The sequence below is a fragment of the Rhyacophila brunnea genome, unplaced genomic scaffold (genome assembly GCF_057557595.1).
Source record: "Rhyacophila brunnea isolate RB1 unplaced genomic scaffold, BYU_Rbru_1.0 scaffold_5, whole genome shotgun sequence".
NCBI lineage: Eukaryota > Metazoa > Arthropoda > Insecta > Trichoptera > Rhyacophilidae > Rhyacophila > Rhyacophila brunnea.
The window spans coordinates 39,071,428-39,097,181 of NW_028233170.1; the positions used below are offsets into that span (position 1 = coordinate 39,071,428).

At 34.3% G+C, this 25,754-nt stretch overlaps 1 protein-coding gene across 1 annotated transcript in view; it reads left to right on the top strand.

Moving 5' to 3' along the window:
- LOC147066403 (uncharacterized) overlaps positions 1 to 25,754 on the top strand; it is a 1,036,129-nt gene that overhangs the window by 482,524 nt on the left and 527,851 nt on the right. The window contains exon 4 of the mRNA XM_085955214.1: positions 22,926 to 23,069. The gene's annotated coding sequence lies outside the window, so the exon portion shown is untranslated. The remainder of the gene's footprint in view (positions 1 to 22,925; positions 23,070 to 25,754) is intronic.

The window sequence follows — 25,754 nt, forward strand, 5'->3', positions numbered from 1 at the left end:
TTAAAGCGTCATGGAAAGCAGCCGTGCATATCCACGGCTGTGAATATATGACGGGTGGTGGTGGGAACTTTATAGTACCATAAAATGACAACATCGACCGTCTCGCTTACTCTTAAAGAATGAGATTAGAAAGACAGTCAGCAATTTTACGTGTAAACAGTCATTGTCACAATAGTTTAAAATACGCACTATTGCTGCCAGTAAATCCATTCACGTGTACAGGCGCTATTAGACTGGTGTAGTCTCATAGATTCTTCATCCGCGACTTTTAGCTCCCACGTGCACGCTATGTTTGCATATTGAGGTATTTACCTTTTTTACTTTTCGTACACACCTAGTATTCATCGCAATTATCTGTTATCGAAGTTTAATATCCGGTTACTCGGAGCTTTTTCAAAGTGCAATGACTCATAAAGCAGTAACATCATAATGCAAGCTTAGAACAGCAGCATTTCTGAGAACAGCCGTGACTCCAGATTTTGTATAAAAAATAGGACATAATATGATAAACTGGATCTTGCTTCTAATAAGACTAAACACAAGTCACAAGGGAAAATAGAAATTTCTTTGAATTTTTTAATTTTAAGATACATTTCGTATATGCCAAACAGAAAGGTGACCTGGGACCTAATGTTTTTTAATGTACCTATTCATTTTTGGAATTCCGTACTTCAAAATGCATAGGGTGGGGAAGTAAAATATTGGAAGACATTTTAAAACTAGTTGATAATTATATTATATTTTCCTGTGTTATTCGCTTTGTTGTTTAGTGAAATTAATAATTATTTATTTGCATATTTGCGCCATAAAAGTTCTAAAAACGTAGTAACGAACTAACTAACAACTTGCACTATTAATATTCCGCGGAAAGCTTTATTCATAGACTTCGAATCCTTGGAACGAAGCACCAGTTATTATATTTTGCATTCGAATATTAATTACCATAAAAATATACAATTAAAAGCATCTTGTTATTTGCATTATATTACCATTATGAGGTTCTGATATCCGTTGGATAACTATTATTTGTTGCATTGTCATCATCAGCCAGGGTCGATGTATCGTTAAATTCATGCTTTCTTTCTTTTCCCTCTTCTCCTCATGTATGCACTTCTTTTCCAGCAGGCTTTAGGGGGTATGATTCCTTCTTGAATACCACTTTATAACGATACTTATCGGATGGTTATCCACTCGCAATGCATCGTGGCTCGCCTATTGCTACCTCAGTAGTTTTGCGACACTTTTCATATAGTGTACTTCTGCTGCTAGTTTATTTTGGTTTCTTTCCACGACATACTCAACATGTACCATTTCATGTCACGTCGCACTACTTTTAACTTTTTTAAACCTCTCTCCCTAAGGTACATAACAGTGCCATCCACAGCCTCTAATGCGGGGTTTCTTTGAGTGCTCCTCGGTGTGCATATATTTTTTTATAACATTTATTTTGAGCTAATTCACGGTCAATTTATAAGAATATCACAATATATTCGGCATATTTAAGATTTTTTCCCAATCTATATTAAATTTTACTTATACTCAGTGGAATTACATACATGACAGTGACAGAAATACAAGGAGCAGCGAGAGTAGAAAGAGCTTTAAGAGGTCTTCATCCAGTAGTGGATTGAAACAGGCTAATGATGATTATAATAAATTCTATTTTATGGATTAATATTAAATAGGACAAGTTCATTGACTAATACTACCATCGCGTACATACATGGAATGGTAACCATTACTACTACTTTTTCGTTCCTGAAAGAATCCTTAGTTATTTTAAACGGTGTAAATTCTGAAAACATTTTATTAGATATCATTTTTATAAATATATGCATTATTATGTTACTGAGCTTAATATTTATCATAAAGCTTGCTATTTTGCAAATACCTCACAATTCCCTGAAGCTTTTTTATATCACTTGGTTGTATTGAAATTTTTAAATCAACACTAGGCGTGCATTTCCCCTTCTTCCCCGTCTCTGTCTACTTCCACTCTCCTCTTTCTGCCTCTTCCGGCTGGAATCAGCCCAGGAAATTACGCTCTGGTGGAAATCTAATTTTCCTACGGCATCTAGTCATCCAAGCGATTCTTATTTAACTTTCAAAGTACGAAACGCTCTTCAAAATGTATCGGAATTCTGACAAGTACTTGCTTATTTTCTGTCTAGAGCATATAAAGCGAAATTTCTACGGTAAATATTTTACGTTTTCCTACCCCGTTGTACTCTACGATACAATGGGATAGCAAAATAAACGAATCAAAGCTTTATACCCATGTACCTATATATTTATTCGAAATAATTTAAATTTTGTTATATATTGATTATTGGATTATTATCGACCTATTAAACCAAATTGTTTAAATGTACTAATGATTTAATCAAATCTTTTATACCCATGTACTCAGTTATTCGAAATAATTTTAATCTTTGTTGTATATTATATACCGACCTATTAAACCAATTGTTTAAATGTTTTAATGATTTAAAACTTTTTTTTGGCGTAAATTATAGATGAAACGTTTAATTTAAAGTAATGGGGTGTACCACCACTTAATATTCTGGTTTGTAGATTTATGAAAAAAATACCTACTATATTTTAGTATTTATGCGTGGCTATCTTAAATGGATGCGTGCAAAGAAAATCTTTAATATTGTGACATACGAGTCAACAATTGATTTGATTTTCTATTGGCGCTGCAGGCGAAAAAAAAAATTCATCTCCATGTAATCCACTTCAATAACGATAATGAATTCAGCAATATGCTACAGATATCTACTTCTACTTCTTCTTGTTCCATCATCTATCGGATATCTGACACGACCATGGTAATTATTGCTTTATCGTATGCTCGTATAAATCACGGAGGTTTTTAAGCCACTAAATGCGGTATCATCTGCTACGTGTATGACTGCTCTTTCTTCAGATAATAAGTTGGGGAATGCTGTACTTTTATCCCTGTCATGTGACCAAAATATGTAGGTACCTACTGTAATTTTCTAGTTTTGTAGTAGTCTAGTTTAGTAAACAAAAATTTCTCTTTCCTTCCCATTCATTTGAAGATGTTGAAATTAAATGTTTGATACATATACCACCCTGTCAGTCCAAAGTAATTTAAGGATTCGCATTCAAAGTCACTTTTTATTACTTATCGCACTTCTTAAATATATATATATATATGTATTCGTATCATATTGACAGAACAATTATTATTATTCTAGTGTGCTCACTAGATGAGTTATCATTTATTGGTGGCGTTTTTAGCAGTGGACTGTAATTTTAAGATGCTGGTGAATTACGGATCTAGGTGGGGGGGTTTATGTTGAGAGGGCTGACGCGCGCTGGAGCCGGTTCAGTGTTCACGCACTCACGCATTGGTAAACGGACGGTTCGGAATGTCACTCTCACAGTTTCACTTGGATTTGGGATGAATAATGAAAAGTTCAGGATGGATGATAGACGAGACGTTCGATCAAACCGTATCAGCTTTAGTGCAACGAAGGTCAAACATATGTGTTTTGAGTCACTCTGTGGTTAACGACGGCTAAGCCATAACAAGTCCGCACACGACCGCTTTCTTGATTTCACTCGAGCTAACTGAATGTTATTCAATCACGGTCGGCTGATGACCCGTAATTGCTGGTTTCCTGGTCCTGTGACAATAATAAATAAAGATGTGAGGTAGTTGGGACATGGTCCAACCATTTATATATGTGACCTCTATAATACATAACCACTATAATACATAGTATTCCATGTAATTTAATATGCCAATAACTAAAGTCATGTGTGAAGAAATACTCAATCACATAAAAAAAACTAGTTTCTACATCACGTTCATTGTAAATCCACAAGGCTGCTTTAGAGGATCAGATTTTTAAAAGTGCCGATGATATGGATGAGAGCACTATATATATATATCGTCATCATCATCAGCCGGGGTCAAGCTGGATGAAGGCCTCCCAAAGCTTTCTCCAACTCTCTCGGTCCTGTGTCGTTCTCTGCCACGTATTTCCGCCGAACTTCACCAGTTCGTCAATCCAGCGGCTTTTAGGGCGACCCTGTGGCCGTTTCGTGCCCCTTGGGTACCACTGGATGACGGCGTTTGTCCAGCGGCCGTCCTTTCGGTGGGCAATGTGCCCCGCCCATCTCCATTTCAGCTGTTTGGCAACGTCTATTACATTGCGTACTCTTGTCTGCTTCCTAACCCATTCGTTTCTCTTACGGTCCTTTCGCGTGATGCCCAACATACACCTCTCCATGCCTCGCTGTGTGATTCTTAGCCTTTGGACATCTCTCGTGTTGAGGGTCCACGTCTCGCAGCCATACGTGAGCACGGGTAGCACACATTGGTTGAACAACCTACGCTTTAGACATAATGGTAGGTCACTCTCGAAGATACTATTCAGACGTCCGAAAGCACTCCATACCAGCTTTGTTCTTCGAGCTATTTCATCGTGCATGCTTCCGTCTATGGACACCTGCTGTCCGAGATAGACGTAGCTGCTGACTTGCTCGAGTTGGGTGCCAGAAATACAGATAATCGCAGGGTCCGAAAAACAGTTCCTCATCACTTTTGTCTTTGAGACATTTATCTTTAGACCGACCGTTTGACTGACATCCGCGAGTTCTTGCATTCTACCTTGGAGGTCTTTCGGGTCTTGTGAGAGTATAACAGTATCATCTGCAAAGTGCAGGTGACTGAGGTGTTCCCCATATATATATATATAACTACATATAACTACAAAACCGAAAATATTGCAGAGAGATATAGAAGGTCTTCATGCGGAGGGGTTTGACTAAAGGTTGACGCTCCTTTAGTAACATAATCTAATATATAAAAATTAATATTTGTGTGTTTGTTTGTTCGTATTTAATGCGCAGCCATACCGTTCATCCGATTACAATAAAACTTTGTAAACTTATTGCTTGCACTTGCGGGAAGAGTATAGGCTATACTAATATATAAAAATGAATGTCTGTCTGTCTGTCTGTGTGTCTGTCCCGTATGCGTTCCTATACCATTCATCCGATTGCAATGAAATTTTGGTAAGTGGTTGCATGCACACCCATGAAGGTTTCTGAATTAGAAAAATCATCATCTTCTTCTTCTTCTTCATTATATTTTCTTTTGTTCGTATGGTTCCTATACCATTCATCCGATTGCAATGAAATTTTGGTAAGTGGTTGTATGTACACCCATAAAGGTTTCTAAATTAGAAAAATCATCATCTTCTTCTTCTTCTTCATTCTATCTTCTTTTATTCGTATGGTCCCTATACCATTCATCCGATTGCAATGAAACCTTCGTCAGTTGTTGTGGTAACACCCGCAATGGTTTTTGAATTAGTACAACCATCTTCTTCTTCTTCTTCTATTCTATATTCTTCTATTCGTATGCGTTCCTATTCCATTCATCCGATTGCAATAAAATTTTCGTCAGTAATTGTGCCAACACCCGCGAAGGTTTCTGAATTAGTACAACCATCTTCTTCTTCTTCTTTTTCTTCTTCTTCATTCTATCTTCTTTTATTCGTATGGTCCCTATACCATTCATCCGATTGCGATGAAACCTTCGTCAGTTGTTGTGGTAACACCCGCAATGGTTTTTGAATTAGTACAACTATCTTCTTCTTCTTCTTCTTCTTCTTCTATTCGTATGCGTTTCTATTCCATTCATCCGATTGCAATAAAATTTTCGTCAGTAATTGTGTCAACACCCGCGAAGGTTTCTGAATTAGTACAACCATCTTCTTCTTCTATTCTATCTTCTATTCGTATGCGTTCCTATACCATTAATCCGATTGCAATGAAATTTTGATCAAGTGTTGTGCTCACGCCGCAAAGGTTTCTGAATTGTTACAACTATTTTCTTTTTCTTCTATTCTATCTTCTTCTATTTGTATGCGTTCTTATATCATTCATCCGATTGCGATGAAATTTTGACCAGTTGTTGTGAGTACGCCCGCAAAGAGTTCTGAATTAGTACAACCATCTTCTTCTTCTTCTATTCGTATGCGTTCCTATACCATTCATCCGATTGCAATGAAAATTTGATTAAGTGTTGTGTTCACGCCCGCAAAGGTTTCTGAATTGATACAACCATTTTCTTCTTCTTTTTCTTCTATTCGTATGCGTTCTTATACCATTCATCTAATTGCGATTAAATTTTGACCAGTTGTTGTGCGCAAGCCCGCAAAGGTTTTTGAATTAGTACAACTGCCTTCTTCTTCTTCTTCTATTCGTATGCGTTCCTATACCATTCATCCGTTTTTTTGGATCCATCCGGAACTTTGGTGAGTTGTCGTGCGCACGCCTGCAAAGGTTTCTGAATTAGTACAACCATCATCTTCTTCTTCTATTCGAATGCCTACCTACACCATTCATCCGATTTCAATGAAACTTTGGTGAGTTGTCGTGCGCATGCCCATGAAGATTTCTGAATTAGAAAATCATCTTCTACTTCTATTCGTATGCGTTCCTATACCATTCATCCGATTGCAATGACATTTTGATCAAGTGTTGTGCCCTTGCCCGCGAAGGTTTTTGAATTAGTACAACCATCTTCTTCTTCTTCTATTCGTATGCGTTCCTATACCATTAATCCGAATGCAATGAAACTTTGGTGAGTTGTCATGCGCGTGCCCACGAAGATTTCTGATTTAGAAAATCATCTTCTTCTACTATTCGTATGCGTTCCTATACCATTCATCCGATTGCGATGAAACTTTTGCCAGTTGTTGTGCGCACACCTGCGAAGGTGTCTAAATTATTATTATATAAAATACAAAGTTTGTTGTTTGTTTGTTCCATCCAATTTTGATTTTTTTTTTACTACATATTAATAACATTAATAACGTTTTCATATTTTGGATTCGATTTTAATTTAGTGTTCTTATGTTTGACCTTTACTCCTATTAGAATTATTTTCATATTGCCATATTGTATTACAAAGATATTTTAATATTAAAAAAATAATTACCTATTATTATTTTTCAAATATCTAAGATAAATATAACCACGAAGCGACCCTGTGCGAAGCCGGGTACTTCAGCTAGTATTACATAAATATCACTTTCCATACACACTATCCTGCAATAGTTATAGTTACTGTTGTACACATGGTTTATATTGGTTCCTATAAATGACTAAGTTTATGTATCTCAGATTGAATTGTGAATTGTTATTTCCTAATATTTTAGTTAAAGAATCTTACTTTATATTCTTTAAACCAAAATCATTGTACCTATAATATATCACTGACGCTACTTACCTTTGTATTCACCCACCTTGACTTTCCTTATAACAAAAGACGTGGCAATGCATTATCTGACATACCAATAATTCTGAATGGATTGGATCTCTCTGAGCACACGTAATAAAAGAAGATTTGTTACTATCTGCAGGAAAGCTTTCTTTGTTCACGTCTCCCCTATAACTAATTTGTCACTCTATCATACTTTATCCGTTTGATTGAACCAAAATTAATTATTTAGATCTACCGCATGATCATTAACAATGTAAGAACTTCACTTATTTGTAGTACATACTAACCATTAGCATGTTTTATTAATGATATGAATACACGTCCTTTCGATGTCGTTCGACACGTTCTTTAAATTTTTTAATATAACATATTATTATTTAGATAGTGTTTTACAAGTATATGTGCAATCAGTTGGATTGCGATTAATTTACAGCCCTTCAGTAAACAGTAAACCTCATACAAAAACATCTTCGATCGACTGGTTTTTCAGTGCACTGTCTGCTGGGTGAGTGCTTTAACTAATAAAGCTACCGATTCAATTAGGATTATTGCATATATTTGTTAAAATCCACGCATGTGAAATATTTTTTTATTCTGCAGATAGCTGTCATTTTTTGTCATTTAAATCGAGTTACTAACATTAGTAATTTTGATTCATATATTATGCCATCGGGTTTTTTTACAAATTTTAGTTTTGCGTCCTTGTATTTTCTAATATGACTATTTTTATTGACACAAGCATTTTTCGTTGAAAATATACTTATTTTGGAAAAGCCTCAGATATTAGACACATCTAAAACTAACAGGCATTCGAGCACCGTGTCCGGAAACAGTTCGCCGTATCGCAATTCACCGTGAAATGTTGTATCGGAAATATATCTTCCAATCTCTGTTGGTCGTATAGTACTGACATAAAATTCATGTCTAAATAAAACACGGTTCTTGTCGGTTTTCACTTTACAGGAAGCCAGCAGCAAACAAATTTTGAAAATAGCCGATATACTGAATTATTTGTGAGGTTAGGTTAGGTTAGGTTTTCATTCTTGAATTCATGAATTTTGCCAAAATCAGCTATGAAAATTGAATTAATGAATATTGGAGACCGTGTATTATACGGTTATTTCTTTCTGATAAGAAAGCTAACGGCGAACTGTGTCACGGTGAAATGTTTTACGTACAATTTACATGTAACCTTCGAGCACAAGTCTTTTGTCGAACTTTATTTTTAATTTAAATATTTCAACAGTAATTATCGTATATATATTTTTTTGTATATATTAAAATATAATTAAATGAAGCGCCACAACAATAAATATTGACAAATTTTATAATTTCATACAAGACAATAATTACAAACATTAGAAAAGAAGCAACGATCATCTAACAAAGTGACGTATGAGCATTGAACATGAGGTTAGTATGCATTTTAACGTAATATACAATGGTTATTCATAGCTTAAAATCTTCACATTGTCTAGCGTTGTTCGTTTACAATGATTGTGTTGCTAAAATTGTATATACCTGCAATATGTAGTCCATCTTTCCGCCTTGACAATCTCATTATTGTTTCAGCCGACATGCACTTTTTCCATTCACCTGAACAGCTAGGTCAGTGTCTCATGTGACAAGGCAGCACAATGGTCCACCTCTCAGGTGAATACATAAATCTCTCGGTAATTTTCTACAACGGGAAAGTCTCCGGCACAATGGACGGAGGCAGGTAGATGCGGCGTCGCAGGTAAAAATTCACAGCCGCTGAAACGGCCGGGCTTAGGGTCAACCGCATTGTTCTTCTTTGACGAGATGTGAAAGTATGAAATCTGACAGGGGATTCTACTTTTCCGGTAGCGGTAAAAATTCAGCGAAGCGACCGTGCCAGGCTCATGGAATGATTTTCACTTTTTCTTGATTCAAAGATTTATGATTTTTGATAAGTAATTGAATTTAATGACGCTATCTTATAGTCGCATACTGTACAATACAATCATCATTAAATTTGCCTACGTAATAATTTATTATGTTTTTATGGATTTAAGTTGTATGCTATTCCAATTGAGTCGTTTTTTGCGACCCTGGTTTCGCCTTTCGGCATCTTCAGGCACTGTGTACACTCACCAAAAGGCAAATACACACTGACAACGAACACTATTAACTCTATATAAGTTAGTAGGTAATAAAGTAAGTAAAAACTTTATCACCTACTTACATATTAAGTCAAGGATCCAATAAAAAAAAATATAACAAACAAATTATAAATAGTTGAAGTGTTTGTAGAAAACCCGCTGCCTTATCAATAATAATACACTCGATAAGCTTATACATATTATAACAAATCGTCGAAACCTATTAATAGATCATAAGTACCTAATTTTTTTTCGACCATGTCCGATCCTAATAAGATCATATGGGCCTCCACAGAGTAGAGGTTTGTATTAACAGATTTTGTTTTTTACGAGAAATGGATGTCAACCACTTGCTCAACCTATTAGGTCCATACCCTGACTCACACACAAATTGAAAAACAATATGTGTACTTGCCAGACCCAGGATTCGAACCTGAGACCCACGGCGTGATAGTTCAACGCTTAAGTCGCGCGGCCACCGTGGGTGTTTATTATAAACCTAATTATAAACAATACAAATAATACACTTAAGAGGTGTAAAATCGTCCACTCTGGGAACAGTTCCCAATTCGCAAAAAACGACTCAATTGGAATAGTACAAAACTTAAATCCATTAGAATTTAAATTCAAATTCCACCAAGTACTTCGGTCGATAGTCATAATATTATAGTCAATTATGTAGGTACTGACAGAAGATTGGTAGAATGGTTATTTGCAATATTTTAGAAGTATTCGTTGTTGTAGTATTACAGGTTTGAAGTGATCTTATTCAATAAGAGCTCCACTTAACAATTTCTATATTGAGATATTCCCGTCTAGACGCAATATGTAGACCTATCGATGAAAGTTGACGTACGTACTCGGGCTTAAAATAAATATCTTTATATCATAAACATGTGAACTGACATATGGTTAACTAATACATATACTTAAAGAAGGAATATATGTTTCACATTGTAAATACACAACTTGTGTGTCTATATATAGGTAAATAAAAAGTAATTAGATTTTTAATTTATTAGTAGTAAGTACAAGGGCGCAAAATCAAATACAGATAAGCCTGATTCGATTTAAATTACAAATATGGTAGCCATTATTGACGAAATTTACAAATACCCCAATTAGCGTAGCTGTTTGATAATACCTGCACATTTGGTATTTAGGTTTGGTGGCTTGCTAGCCTTTTGCTTGCAATCGGAAGACGTGTGTTCGAATCCTACTCGGTACCAGATTGTTTTATAACATTTATGTACATTTTCAGATATTTTCAAAACATATTATTGATGTAGCATATACGGTATTTTATTTGGTGACGTTGTTTCCAAAATATTCCAGTTTTTTAAAAACACTAATTTTCTTTTCAACAACTAGTTTACTTCTGGGTATGCTATCAATGCAATCCTTGTTCACCCGATGAGTGATTGCTTTTTTAAAGCATTTCTTTTTACTTCTTCGTGGGTTCATTTACAATCCGTATAGGTATACTGGCAAATATTAATTTTCATGTTCCCACCAATATCACTAATGGTCTTCATGATACGCCGTCGCAGGACGGATGTGATGTTTCACGATGCTGTGTATCGTGCGATTAACTTATTTGATGGCACCATAACGGTTGATTTATTTTTTATTAACTGTATTACTATATTATTTGATCAATTATTTGTAATTAAATAGAACACATTTTTTTAATACTTATTCCACTTTTTAATTAATTTTTTGTACCGGTTGTGTCCTCTTCAAGGGGGCTGTAATTGTATTTTAATAGTTATTGATTATTATGGACGTTCGTTGCAATGTATTGCTATGTATTTTGTCGTTTTTATGATCTGTTTGATAAATGCTTGTTTTAAATTTTATTATTTAGTTGATAATATCCCTAGAAGAGGACGAAACCCGTACAAAAAAATAATTAAAAAGTGGAATAAGTACAAAAAATGCGTTTTATTTAATTACAAATAATTAAGTAATCGAATAATACAATGCAGTTCCACCATGAATTGGCAGTTAACACTATTAAAGAAATATTACTAGTTATATAATGTTTGTGGACGTGTTAAAATGGTTAAATTGTATTTATCATTGTACTTTAATATCTACATAAGCACATACTTTCTTTTCTACTTTCTTGTTATATTGGTTATTTGTAATTAAGGCTATACCTATCTCAGTTGAGGCATGGTCTAAAAAGATCGTGGCAAGGCGATGCGCGGATTGTGCAAATGACACGTGCCAAACGAAATATAATTTGTCATATAAATCCAACATGAGTCCATTTAATGTTCTGTTTATTGTTCTATTAGTAACAATAATATGTTCATTGACATGTTTTCTTTTTCAAGTAATTGGGTAACGTTTTTTAGGCATCTTTACACGATTTAAGAATTAATACCCCCGTCGCCATCACGAAACAAATTGACGCGTTCACAGCTCGACGTTCGTTCTCCGATTGCCAGCGAGTCCAAAATTTCGTCGCACCTATAGTTGAAAATTATTTGCCGTTTCACTGAAGTACCGTCTTAAGTCATTTTTATAATTTCTATTTATTATGTATTATGGCGCATTGGCCAATCGCTGTTATGCCATAATACTCTTATCTAAATAAATAAATAAAGACTACAATTGAAATCCGCCGAAAGTAATACACCATGAAATTGTTAGAAGTCACAGAAAACTCGCACTTGTAGATAAATATATAAAATAAAAGATATACTTTTATTACATTAATTAAGTTGAATAAATATATGACATATTTCTTGGATTAGACTCGCTTTCCGCGTAGATAGAGACATGATGGATGCATCGATGCAACAGATTGTCACGCACGGAGGGCCCTATTTGTTATCCGGTTTGATCGTGTTTGCTTTGCAGCGGTTTCCCGCCGCGTAGAAATAAATTACTTTCCTTATACGTCAGCCTGTGCAAATACGCCTTTCTCGATTTTATTGGGACGGACATATTTCAGCGAATTTTCCTGCACTCTGCACACATTTTGATATCTTTAGCGATAATTTAATATTGCCTAGTCTATTTGGAAGCCCTGAAAGGTTTACATTATGCGTCTAAAGTGGAAAATATATTGGTGATGAAAGAACGTTTCTTTTGTAAATTATATTGAGTGATTCGTTATTTTCTTTTTTTAAGAAATTTACAATTTTGTGAATATATCTTAATATAATCTTCTTTTAGGGTATAGCGATAGCCTCATCGGGAGCCACTGCCCCATATGAGAATAAGAAGAAGAGTACAGATTCACTGATGCTATTGACTATTTCCCAATGTATCCAGTAAAAATCCATACATCCTGAAATCGAAACCATCGATGAAAAAAGATAATATTATAAATGTGTTTTGGCTAATATATACCTACTGTCATTTCCCTCCATTTTGGAAAGTGAAAACATGCTGTCACTTTTATTTTGTTGTATGGATTTTCGTCTGGATTTAGGACTTGGAGGTGAACAAATAACACACTGGAATTGTATTGGAAACGGCAAGGTATATGTACGTTAATATATTCTAAATGGTTACATTTTTATACAAATTCGTTTCAATTTAATTTTGACGGATATCGAGGTTAACACTGCTTATTGCATTGCTGTCAAAAACGCTTCTCCCGCTAAAAAAACGGTCACTTGCGAGCCGTAAAAAATGCGGCGTTGCCATTCGTATTTTTTTTAACGGCATTCAGACAATGTTGCCGGTCAGATATTTAACATTATTTAATTATTTTCGCAATCAGCCATTAATATTTGTTGGATTTGATACCGACTCGGGCCTCTCCAGATACACAGACCCAAATGGGGACCATACAGAGGTGTAACACTACCTATTATATAAAATACATTGTATTTTCGTTTGTTCATTTCAAATTTGATTTTTTACCGAACTTTAAAATATTTTCGATTCGATTTTAATTTGGTGTTATTTTGTTTGATTTTTACTTTCGTCATAATTATTTTCATGTTGACACATTGTATGCCTCTTTCTATATTGTAGATACAGTTATATTGATATTGACATTGTAGGTTAAGTTAAATAAATTTATATCAATCAAAGAAGCGACCTCGTGCAAAACAGGGTACTTCAGCTAGTATCCAATAAATATGGTGATTAATGGAAGATAATAATTTTTTTTTATAAGTACATAAAAAGTATTTTAAATTTAGAATATTTTAAGACTTTTGATTATTTTTACCTATACAACGATAATGTTAGAAAACTTTTGTAAATTTTAGTATACCATTTTAATTAAACAATAAAAAAGTAATGTTCGTAAACGAAATAAAAACAAACTTTTCATATAAAATGTTACTTACTAGGCTTACGAGACCAATATTTCTTGTACGAAGCGCGGAGATGTTTTAATTTTACGAGTTTTACTCTCCACGTGTTTTTTTTTGTTTTTTGTCGTGTCACCTGCACTTTACATAATGTTCCCCAAGAGTTTACTTGCCTGTATCATAATGACACTCAACTTTTCAAAAATGTCGTACAAATGGCTTAAAGTTTGCTCTTATTATTTGTAAATAACACCATTTTTTGTTATGTAGCACTACCATATAGGTACTCAATCGCAACAAAATATTCCCGAGCTACTTAAAACGATGGCGCAAGTGATTGGTGGTATATAGTGGGCATTTTTATCTTTCCTAAGTAAATTTCAATTTTGCAGTTTTATACCCCGTTTACACGTGGATGTGTTGACTGTTGTCAGTGAGTATTATCGTGGCCATAACAAGAAAATGTTTGGGTAAACATGTATTATACTGCAGTTGGCAAGATTGCATGCATGAATCAAAAAAGTTTGGAAGCTCCTGAATTTTCATGCGACACTAGGATTTTTTCGATCTGCGCCTGCGGAGTAGAACGATAGTGGCGAAGATGCCGGCAAAAAAACGAACTACAAACAAATTTTCAGATGGACCGATTTTCACTACCTGTCAAATAGTACGAAATACTACCTACCATAAAATGACAACATCGCGCCTCGCTCACTCTTAAAAAATGAATTGGAGAGACAGTCAGCACTTATACGTGTAAACAGTTATTGTCCATTATTGCTGCAAGTAAATCCGTGCAAGTGTACAGGCGCTACTGATTAAAAAAATCAGACTTACGGGTTTATCCCATGTAGATAACGTCACAAAATTGCAGCATTAATATGAATGGTTTTTCGCCCAAGACTCGAATCTGCATTCTCCGACTCCTGGACAACATATTATTAAGTGTCTTTATTTCTAATATTTGCCAAAATTTGTCAGTGACTGTGTATTTCAATCAAAATAAATTATAATCAAAGTTATTGTGGTTATCTCTATCCTGTCACCTACAACCTGTCACAATTGAATCACAGAGAATGAATTAATTAAACTGACGTTTACGCGGTTAGAATTCTTCATAATATTGTTTTAGAAATATTTTTTAGTTTTGCAATATTTTCGTTATTTATGTTGATAAAAGTCGAAAATATTTATAATTCAAAAAAATCGAACAGCGAACGGTCTCACCCCGCAAATCATGTCAGAAGGTAAGGATGCATTCTGTTCAATGTATCTGCTTCGCCCCTGTACATGATGGTGGCGTCTACAGAATACACTCTGTCTTTCTGACATGATTTTCGATATAACGATTATGATTTCAAATGTATCACACAACATTAAGGTTGTACCTCAGTTAAGGCACGGCCTAAAAAGATCGTAGCTAGGCGATGCGCGGATTGCGGGTCGCGGCTGCAAATGATGCATGCCAAACAAAATATAATTTGTTATATAAATCCAACATACATCCATTTTATGTTCTGTTTATTCTTGTATTAGTAACAATAATAATATATTCATTGACATGTTTTCTTTTTAAAGTAAATGGGTAACGTTTTTAGTCATCTTTACACGATTTAAGAATTAATACGCCCGTCGCCATCACGAAACAAAGTGACGTGTTTCCAGCTCGATGTTCTCTCTCGGAATGCGAGCGAGTCCAAAATTTCGTCGCGCCTATAGTTGAAAATTATTTGTCGTTTCACTGATGTATCGTCTTAAGTGTCTTTATTTCTAATATTTGCCAAAATTGGTCAGTCATTTTCTGGCATTGTATACATCTGTATTTCAATCAAAATAAATTATAATCAAAGTTATTGTGGTTATCTCTATCCTGTCACCTTACAACTGAAATAATTAAACTGACGTTTACGCGGTTAGAATTCTTCATATATTGTTTTAGAAATATTTTTTAGTTTTGCAATATTTTCGTTATTTATGTTGATGGTTGTTTCAGGCTATAAACCCGAAAATATTTATAATTCAAAAAAATCGAACGGCGAACGGTTTCACCCCGCAAATCATGTCAGAAGGAAAGTATGCATTCTGTTAAATGTATATGCTTCGCCCCTCAACACGACGGTGGCATCTACAGAATACACCCTGTCTTTCTGACATGATTTTCGATATAACGATTATGATTTCAAATGTATTACACAACATAAAGCGTTGTGGGATGCATGCTTTATTAGTACATACATGGTTTCATCAATTATTATCATAATATAATTTTTACATTCCTCCTTAGCTACCTATTGCGCTACATTATCCAATAGAGCTAGGTATTTAAAAAAAATATAGGTATCTACTTGTACAAGTAAATTATAATATGCTTGTCTTGTCTATGTCTATCATATGACATTTGGATTCAGACCAGTAATTTCGTTATTAAATAATATTTCATAAGACTTGTCTATCTTATGTTCACCTTTTGAGTGATTCAGTCTGAGCTATGCGGTTTCATACAAACTGCCGTGAGTCATATTCATTACGAAACGTAATATGTTTCTAGGTTCACGAACACCTACCTATACCTTAGTAAGTATGATCTTTTTACATAATCTGTAGGCTGTATGCATGTAAGTATGAATCGATGAATAATGGATCTTTCAAATTGCATATTTATAAGGAAACCTGGAATGGTTTAGTCAATATTTTTTTGAATATTTGATGGTCACATCCTTGGAATTTGAATTATTTTTCTAGCACACGTTTTGGGTAAATGCGTCAAACCTCGTTTATTTATTTACTCAAGAACTACTTCATACATCTGTCTTCAATTATTTTTGTCACAATTCCATGGATTACTTTGTTACATGTATGTTGATTTTACACTGTTAATAATGATTTGTTATCGTCTCTTATGCACACTACATATCATTAATAAGTCTTAAGGCAACACCACTGTCAGAATACCAGTTTCGTATAGATTTGTCTAATTTTACTACCGATCATTGGCTAGTTACGTTATATAATATACTCGCATATCGTCTCTGTTCTGGCATAACACACTAACTGAAGAATACTAGTTTTGAGTAATTTGACTTTGAAGTTGTTAAAAAGCTTGAAATAATAGTCTATCATGTGATTTTATTAAGTAATCGTAAAAAGGATGACTTTAAAATAAAGACTGTTTATTTATTAAGAAGGTTTCCAGACGGTAAAGTTTGAAATAAGGAACATTTTGGTACTAACTCAATATGTCATTTTTTCGAATTAGTGTCTTCTACCAGAACAGTTACGATATATAGGTATATACCGTCTTAGAATAGAACACAATGGATTTCTAAAGCACATCAATTTTAGAAGCCCACTGTTATGATTAATTTAATAATAGGAATTCCAGTTCGACCAGTACGTCTTTCACGGTGCAATCTTGAAAAAATCGACATTTTCTTTCAGACAAGTATTATCTTTTCAAAATTTTAAATTGTTTTTCTGACAGTATGTGACGTCAAGGTTTGTGTTTGTACCATGCCATCTGAAATAATTAAAATTTCTCACAAATCTCCTTTATTCGATGCTCCGGAATGATAGATATTTCGCCACCGTTGATCCATTTAATAACTAACCAGCTTAATTTATACGCGCCATTTCCAATACATTGTTTAATTGACCGAAATCTCAACGTACATATCTCTGTATATATAAAAATCTCGTGTCACGATGTTTGTGGTCGAACTCCTACGAAATGGCTCGACCGATTTTTATGATTTTTTTTATGTATATTTGTTAGGTATGAGAATAGGTCAATAAGTATATTTCATACCGCTAGGTGATTAGGGTATCTCTATCCAGAAAAAAATTCTTTTATTTTTGTGACAATTTTTTTTTTGTATTTTTTTTATTAATTGGCATAAAAAAATACCTATAACCCAAAATTTTCACCCTCCTACCCCCACCCTCCCATTTTTAATCGCTATTTTATTGTTTTTGTATGAACAAATTTAACCGTCGTTCGTATTTCAAACAGAACGAAATTATTTATGTTGTTGAATGACAGATGGCGCTACGTCCGAGAAGAATTCAAGAGAAGCGTCGCGTCATTTTGACATTTCATTTGGCATATCACAACGCAGTGCGTGCAAAATTTTGTACGATTTATTTTAATTTATCTATTTTTATGTGCGTGTATTACAGTGCACAGTGCCAGCAAGACGCAAGGGGGGCCATTTGGGCCGTCGAACGAATAAAGCAACAAACATGCGAAATAGTAGAGCGGAAAGAACAGACGAACAAATCTAACAAGATAACAAAAACGTGCGTGTAAGCATGGCGCAATTGCGTGCATCTCAATCACAAGAGGCACAAGCTGAACGAAATCAACAACGACAATTGGAACGGAGCCAAGCTCGCCGGTTCGTAGTTAACACACGCAGAGCAAATCGTCCCCTTATTGCAGAACTAGCCTAACTGATTTTTTGTGATTTTTTTTTTATTTGACAGAAAAATTCCTTTTTTGATTATCTATTTGGAGTGAGAACAGGCGTATCTGAATTATCAATATAAAAAAATTTATCAGCTTAGATCATTCCAAGCCTAAATTCAATCTTAAAAATATTTTGGAACTAAATTAGCCTAACTGACGTTAAGCTAGTTCTGCACGCAAAAGTACACCTACACGTTGGCAATATCGCCTCTTTCTATTGCAGTTAGGATTTATTTGTACTAGTTCGCTGTCAATGTCAACTGCCAACGTAATTACGCTGATGCTGTAATTACCGACAAGTATTGAAATTATTCTATGGACCATATAGTGGCTCCTTCCACATCTAATTCGGTTGGTGATGATGAGATAGTTAACACATTTTCTACCGAAATCAGTGGCATGACTGGAGTTCAATCAACACCAAATAGATTGATCCCGCTGACTCCAAATAACGAAGGAGAAATCAGTGCCACAGTGGCCCACTTTACATTAGAACAACGAGGTAATTATGAGTTTTATTGTTCACTTTTACAACAAAAATAAACACTTTCTTGGCTGAAATAAGAACTGCAATTTGCTTCTATCCCGCACATTAGCTCAATGATGTATATTTTTAAACTCTGTAACCATCGACAAGATTTGCAATAATTTTATGGATGATAGAGGTTTTTTCGACATCTGATTCTTTTGATAATGATGGGAAAGTGGACCCATTTTCTACCGACAATGGATCAGACTATGAACCACCACAGCATTCACTATCATCACACAGTGATGAAAACTCATCAAATGGTATTGGTAATATTGTAAATCGACTTTCAGCACCTGTCCTAGAGGTGATTAACTCAAGTCAAGCAGGAAAAAAAACTAGGAAAAGACATCGTAATGAAGCTCTGTGGCGCAGAAATGTAATAAAAAAGCAGCGAAATTCTGGAAACGAATTTATAAACTGGAAAAACAATGTAATATGTGAGCGTCAAATGAAAGAACCCTCTCCTCAAACATGCAAATTTGGTTGTTCTATAAAAATTACCCAAGAACAGAGGGTAGCAATATTTCATCAATTTTGGAATTTAGGTGATATAAATCATCAACGTGAACCGCTTCGTTGAATTTAATAAAAAAAAGAACTACAATTGATATAAGTGAAGGTAGAGAAAGAAGTCATCGTAAAATGACTGACAACTCAAATTTTCTTTCAGAAGATCTTAACAAGATTAAAATATGCCAATTATTTTTAAACTCATTGAGCATACGTTATCAAATGGTTAAGACTGCTGCAAAGAATTCATACCACCTTAATTCAAGAACGGTTGCTGATGACAGCAGAGGGTCGCAGAGGATATTTGCGGTAAGCGACCACATGAAGCAAAACTTAAGGGATCACATTAACAGCTTTTCTACAGTAAGCAGCCATTATTGCCGAAAAAAGACCACGAAGCAGTACTTGGAAGCAAGCATTAAATATAACAAAGATGTTTGACCTAAATAAAAAGGACTACGAAGAAAAAAGCTTGACAGCAGCCATTGCTTCAATGTACCTACATATAGAGGCATATTTTGTAATGAATTTAATTATTCTTTACTCAGAAGAAGGACCAGTGTGACTTTTTCTTTAAATATGAGCAGAGCAGTAATGAAGAAAAAGATATTATGAAAGCAGAATATGATACTCATCTAAAAAATAAAAAAAATTACCCGAAAGTTAAAATAAATGTCAAGGAGCAGGCAAACTTAAATAAAACGTTCCTATTGCGCAACAACAAGTCTTACAAATCCCAGAGCAGAAGCGGCACAACTATACTATAAACATAAACGAAAGTATGCCACATATAATCTCAGTATTTATGATCTAGGATCACAACAAGGCCATTGTTTTATGTGGCATGAAACAATTGGAAGAGAGGAGTGTGTGAAATTTGGAAGCTGTGTCTTTGATTTCATCAAACAACAGGTATCGGAAGGGATAAAAGAATTCATATTTTTTTCAGATAATCGTGCTGGAAAAAAATGTATCCATTTAATGTACTGTATGTACATGTTCTGTGCGGCCAATTTCTCTTGTAAAATAACACATATCTTTTCAGAAAAAGGTCACACGCAGAATGAAGTTGATTCGATTCATAGTGTTATTAAAAGGGCTGCCAAGAAAATACACGTATATACACCGAGCTAGTGGTATTCAATAGCACGACAGCATGTAGGAAGAGACCCTACGCCTACATTGCTTGAAATCAACAACCAAAAATTGGGATAAGGATGAACGTGGAATCAAATTTTCTTGGCAAAAGATAAAACGAATCTCAGTAATGCCAGAAAATCCACACACACTCCAAATCGAGTACAACTTTGAAGATTCGCCTGCACCAGTTAATACAGCTGAGCGTAGTCGTGGACCACTAATTTAAAAGATAACTAACTTCAAATTGATGCCAGTAAGAAATTCGGTCATACCAATAGCTAAGCTAAAACATTGTGACCTAATGCATCTTTGCCGGGAGAAAATAATCCCTGTTGACTACCATTCCTTCTATACAGGACTGATCACCTCACCACAAGAAGTGAATAGGGATGAAACCGACAGTGATTAAATTAAAAGTAATGCTTATGAGTAATAGGTTTTATTGCCTTTTCATTTATATAACTTCTTTAACTTTAACTTTCATTAATAACTACAGTATATTATAAGTACCTATGTTCATTGAAGTGTTTGGTAGATTTTGTGAATAAAAAAACTATGTCGTGAGATTTAATTTTTATTTTGTAGTGCTATACAAATTTAGCCTAACATCCTAATGCGCTTAAGGTACCATTTTTTATTGCCTTACGTTCGCATTCAAATACCTTAACTTAATTAAGATAGTTCTGATCTGAATTATTGTAGTACAACCATATACTAATAGTTATGCAGAACAAGCTTAACTCAAATAAGATAGTTCTGATTTCAAATACTGTAGTGCAAAAGTAGCCTATCTGCATAAAATATGTGACGGAATATACTTTTTTGTATTTTTTTTTCACATAAACAAAGCATTTAACCAATGCATTATCATATATTTAAATCAATTTTTTTGTATTTACAGTTTTCAAATTAATGACGAAATAAAGCTTAAAAGTGCTCTCCTGTAAAATGTCTAAAAATCAGTTAGGCTAGTTCTGCAATAAGCGGACGAAATGACCGACAACGCCAACAAGTACATCGAACATTGACATCCGCTTCGTTCCTTCGTCTCGCATTCGAGTACGAGCCAGATATTGAATATTCCGCTCATCCGAAAGTGCTGATTGGTGCTATGGACAAAGAATGCCCCCATTGTCATGCGCTCAAATTCAAACATGAGTCAGCCGGAATGTGTTGCGCATCAGGAAACGTGCAACTACCAGAAATTGAGATACCTCCAGAACCATTGAACGGCTTGCTCATCGGCATGGTTCCAGATTCAAACCTGTTCCTGAAGTCCATTCGCACATTCAATTCATGCTTCCAAATGACTTCGTCCGGAGCAACAGAAATAGTTCACAATACTGCGGCAAATGGTCAAAAATTCCATTCTACGTTCAAAATCAACGCGGCGCGGCGGTAAGGACATCAATCATGTGGATGCACGTTGCGGCTACAATAGCCTCAATTCGCCTAATGCCAGGCGCATCGTCGGCGAACTGGATTGTCATCAATCCTGATAAAACACCAGCTGGAGAGCACGTACGTCGATTCAATGCGACTGTTGTTGACGACATTGCTGGAATCATGGTTGGCGACCGCACATCGACGCGAGAAATCGTGATTCGAAGAAGAAACAATAATCTGGAGTTCATCGCTGACACACACAGTTCATACGACGCTCTCCAATATCCGCAAATTTTCTGGAAGGGACAAGACGGATATTGCATAAACATTAAACAACGAGATCCTGTCACAGGTAATTCATTCATTATGAACATCATTACTCATTTTGAATTGAGAAAATGAATGGTTGATGTTTTTTTGTTTTTATCGGCGGTCATCGTCTACAGCGCTCTATTCCTCTTTCTGTCATAGATCCCATCCCCACAGACTTACGATAGATTCGTTATTTTTTATTTAACAACCAAAATATTCACTAGAAATAATTTATATGGCAGAACAACGTTTGCCGGGTCAGCTAGTAATTATATATTTTCTTTTTCTTTACTCTGCGAATATAAAAGAATATCAATTATATACATATATTAACATAAAAATGTTTTAATCTTCATTTTCATTTCTTATATTTTTTAATTGTCAATTCTTGGTGCAAATACATTGTAGGTACCTACCTAAATACATTTGCATATATTAATTAATAGTGTCTGAAAAGCTAGGTAAATTCCATAAAAAAAAATTCTACAAAGAATTTCTTGGAAGTCTATCTAATTATTGTATCTTAAATTGATAATTATGCCTTTTTTTATTTCATACATTACATTTATCTTCAGATTTATTTATATTTGATCGTTCTTCGGGTACCTACTTATACTATTATGTGACGATATAGAACATATAATTATACTATAATGTACTAGTATTATCTCTGGAAACTTTGTTACTTACGATACTTTTGTTTTCATATATTTTTTTAATTTATAACTCTGTACGTACAGTGTATGCATTTGTTTCTTCAATAAAATTGCGAGTACTGACTCGTGTTGTCTTATGCGAATAAAAACAAAAATTATTCAGAGCTAGATCACGATTCTTATCTTATGAAGCATTGTTTATGTTTATGGCATGTGATTTGACCGGTATTTTTTCCATTGTGTTCCAGGTGACAGCTGATCGAATCTGCGCAGTGATTTAGTATCTCCGCGAGTGAAATTTGACGAAAAGTGTTGTTTTTAAAAGTGGAGAAATTGTGTCGTTTTATGAGAAATAATCCCAGGAGCACATCCCACAAAGAGAGGTCGCACAGGTATTGTACTTATGACTATTTTCATTCCTTCACGTTTCTCGCTCGTTCTATGAGCAACGGCAAATGTCAGCCGCTCCGGCTTTGTTTCCGTGTTTATTTAATAAGTATTGACTACGTGCTTTCTGTTGCCTGACTTGTAGAGTCTGATTTTAAGTGGACGTTGAAGTCGACAGCGTTTGTTCTCCCTTCAGGCGGACATTTCGAAATGTGTGCTTTAATACAACCTTTATTTTAAAATCACTAGGTACTCTGTGTTACAAAATATTAGCCGCAGAACTGGCTATTATATCGTTAGCACCAATCTTTACTTGTCAATTTGTCAGTTGTCTCTACTTTAATTATAGTTTGTCAATTTATGGCTACGGCCGTATGTTGTAGCTTAACCACTGGGGAATGACAAAAGAAATGGCGTATTTCAAAAAAACACTACCTTATTCTTAGGTCAATAATTATTATAAAGCAATCATTATTCATAAGATGTTTATCACACTTGAATGGTCAAAGACATAGCTTATAATAAGTATCTTTAGAATCATCTTTAAATGTGTTAATCTTGTCGATTTTTTGAATAATAAAATGCCTAATTCTTGTCAAATTTGGGATCACAGAGATTATCAATATAATTTTTTATCGTGAATATTTTACAAAAATTATCTCGTAATAAATTATACTAATGGTTTTATAAATGCGTTTAAAAATTAATAAATGTAAAAAATCTTAACACCACTGCACAGTTATGTACCGAAATATGACTATATTCTGAAACATTAGAGCGAGAGGTTTAAAAGAATACTATTTTATGTAATAAAAATACTTTATGCAGTCATCAAATGTTTAAAATATCTATAAAGGACAATAAGGCTTTAAAATTATATAAATAGATTATCTACAACGTTTAAGGAGTGTCCAGGATCATGGTTTGAAAATACAATAAAAACTCAATTTCGACCTACGACGAGCACGTGGGCCGTTAAGCGTATATTATTTATCAGTCAGCTTGACAATTTAATGAAAGATTTATACTATTATCTGGTTTGACACACAATATTAGGTTTCGTATTTAAACATTTGTATTTATCTATGTGCAGTGGGATACATTTCTTTTTCTCTTGTTTTCTAATATCATTTCGACACTCTGTATCTTGCAGTGGCGAAGGGTGGAGGTAGGCTGTTAAGATCCGCACAAAAATAGTGCACATTAAACTTTCTTAGTCATACCTATTTATATATATTGTACTAAGACTACAATTTACAGATGGTGTAGGTTAGTTTTTAAAAATCAATTAAGCCCTGCCTAAACCAAACCATAATAGTATTGGTATATTTTGGGTGATAAGACAAAATTGTGCACACTTTTTCATTCATACCTATTCGTTGAATTAAGAATACATATTTCACATATTGTTGGTTCATTTTTTAAATTCATTAAGCCCTGTCTAAACCAAACTATAATAGATAAAAAATATTATTCTGTCTATAAAATATCCAAAGTTACGTTTCATTTAATTGCATACTTTTAGATATTTTATAGATATACGAAGATTTTGTGACTATTGTATATTATGGCTTGGTTTCGCAAGGTTTAATTGAATTATAAAAACTAACCTACACCATCTGTAAATTGTTGTATTTTTTCAATGAAAACAAATATGTATGACCGACAAAGTTTCGTGTGCAATATTTATGGCGGATATTAACAGCTTAACTCCACCCTTCGCCACCGATATCTTGAAATCAATTGTTTGTAACAAAGATTAAGTTTTTTGACTGAATGAGACTTATAGATAGATCAGCTGAGAGGGTAACACACTTAATTATTTATATTATTATATCGTCACTGTTCTGGCAGAAAACACTAATTCGAAAAAATGATATATTGAGTTAGTACCAAAATGTTCCTTATTTCAAACTTTACCGTCTGGAAACGGTCTTAATAAATAAACAGTCTTCATTTTAAAGTCATCCTTTTTACGATTACTTAATAAACTCACATGATAGACCATTATTTCAAACATTTTAACAACTTCAAAGTCAAATTACTCAAAACTAGTATTCTCCAGTTAGTGTGTTCTGCCAGAACAGAGACGATATGTTGCTATTGACAATTTTGAAACTACCCCGAAGAGATTCTACCAGATTCCAGAACGTTTAATTTTAAGAAAACAGGTGAGTAATAAAACTAACCCTGACTTGAATCCAGTACCCCTTTTATTGTTTTGTGATTTAAAATGTCGCGTTATCCGTTGATTGTGTTGCACCCGGTCAACCGCAGACCACGTAGGTAATGATAATATCATGTCCTGCGGCCAGCAAGGTGTAATAATACTTACAACTGTTAGTTAGGTTTTATAGTACGTGCCTTCATTGTATTACATTTATTATTACTGTACCTTTGTAGGTGATACTATGTGCATCACACATTATCCGAAACGCCTATTCGTGTGATGGAATTTCATTATTGTTTAATGCAATATGGGCAGTAGATAAATCAAATACTTAAATAAAATATGAAGATATACATGTAAATTAATACTATCGACTGGGGGTACATACGTGATGGAATGTGATTTAAAATTCTAATAGATATAAATTTTAAAATTTTCCAATTGAATTGACCCTGGTTTCGCTTTTTGTTTTATGCCTTTGTTCTTACAGCGTTTTTCCACGGTCCGATCCGAGTTCGGA